This window comes from Perkinsus marinus (assembly GCF_000006405.1).
Source record: "Perkinsus marinus ATCC 50983 genomic scaffold scf_1104296944426, whole genome shotgun sequence".
Lineage (NCBI taxonomy): Eukaryota > Perkinsozoa > Perkinsida > Perkinsidae > Perkinsus > Perkinsus marinus.
This window is the reverse complement of record NW_003211398.1, coordinates 1-1164: the sequence shown is the minus strand read 5'-3', so window position 1 is coordinate 1164 and position 1164 is coordinate 1. Positions and strand designations below refer to the sequence as shown.

Sequence of the window (1164 nt, the reverse complement as noted above, 5' to 3'; positions counted from 1 at the left end):
TTTAGGGGTCCGTTTTTACTAGATGAAGTGCTGCATTCGCCTCGGTAGCTCAGCCGGCATAGCGCGTGCCTTTTAAGCCCGTGGCCGCGGGTTCGAGCCCCGCCCGAGGTGCGCATACATCATTAAGTGGTTTTTAGTCTATGGTTTACTGGAAATTGCCTTGGAAGAGTTTAGGGGTCTATCTTTTACTAGTTTGAGAGTTGCAGTCGCCTTGGTAGCTCAGCCGGCAGCGCCCGTGCTTTTCAAGCCCGTGGCCGCGGGTTCGAGCCACGCTCGAGGTGCGCATGCATCATAAAGTGCTTTTTAGTCTATGGTTTACTGGAAATTGTCTTGGAAGAGTTTAGGGGTCCATTTTTACTAGATCAAGTGCTGCATTCGCCTCGGTAGCTCAGCCGGCAGAGCGCGTGCCTTTTAAGCCCGTGGCCGCGGGTTCGAGCTCCGCCCGAGGTGCGCATACATCATCAAGCGGTTTTCAGTCTATAGTTCACTGGGAATTGTCATGGAAGAGTGTAACGGTCTATCTTCTACTAGTTTAAGTGTTGCATTCGCCTCGGTTACCGAGGTTCGGTAGTTCAGCCGGCAGAGCGCGTGCCTTTTAAGCCCGTGGCCGCGGGTTCGAGCCCCGCCCGAGGTGCGCATACATCATTAAGTGGTTTTTAGTCTATGGTTTACTGGAAATTGCCTTGGAAGAGTTTAGGGGTCCGTTTTTACTAGATGAAGTGCTGCATTCGCCTCGGTAGCTCACCCGGCAGAGCGCGTGCCTTTTAAGCCCGTGGCCGCGGGTTTGAGCCCCGCCCGAGGTGCGCATACATCATTAAGTGGTTTTTAGTCTATGGTTTACTGGAAATTGCCTTGGAAGAGTTTAGGGGTCCGTTTTTACTAGATGAAGTGCTGCATTCGCTTCGGTAGCTCAGCCGGCAGAGCGCGTGCCTTTTAAGCCCGTGGCCGCGGGTTCGAGCTCCGCCCGAGGTGCGCATACATCATTAAGTGGTTTTTAGTCTATGGTTTACTGGAAATTGCCTTGGAAGAGTTTAGGGGTCCATTTTTACTAGGTCGAGTGCTGCATTCGCCTCGGTAGCTCAGTCGGCAGAGCGCGTGCCTTTTTAGCCCGTGCCTTTTAAGCCCGTGGCCGCGGGTTCGGGCCCGCCCGAGGTGCGCACACAT

The 1164-nt window shown here is 53.9% G+C and overlaps 5 non-coding genes across 5 annotated transcripts; all 5 read left to right on the top strand.

Annotated features, from left to right (window-relative positions):
- Positions 1-38: 38 nt before the first annotated feature.
- On the top strand, positions 39-111 carry Pmar_PMAR013612. The gene has a single exon. It is a non-coding gene; the product is annotated as a tRNA-Lys (tRNA).
- A 266-nt stretch (positions 112-377) lies between these two features.
- On the top strand, positions 378-450 carry Pmar_PMAR013611. Its single transcript has one exon. It is a non-coding gene; the product is annotated as a tRNA-Lys (tRNA).
- A 280-nt stretch (positions 451-730) lies between these two features.
- Pmar_PMAR013610 lies at positions 731-803 on the top strand. Its single transcript has one exon. It is a non-coding gene; the product is annotated as a tRNA-Lys (tRNA).
- Positions 804-899: 96 nt separating this feature from the next.
- Positions 900-972, top strand: Pmar_PMAR013609. The gene has a single exon. It is a non-coding gene; the product is annotated as a tRNA-Lys (tRNA).
- A 96-nt stretch (positions 973-1068) lies between these two features.
- Pmar_PMAR013608 lies at positions 1069-1155 on the top strand. Its single transcript has one exon. It is a non-coding gene; the product is annotated as a tRNA-Lys (tRNA).
- The last annotated feature ends 9 nt before the right edge of the window (positions 1156-1164 follow it).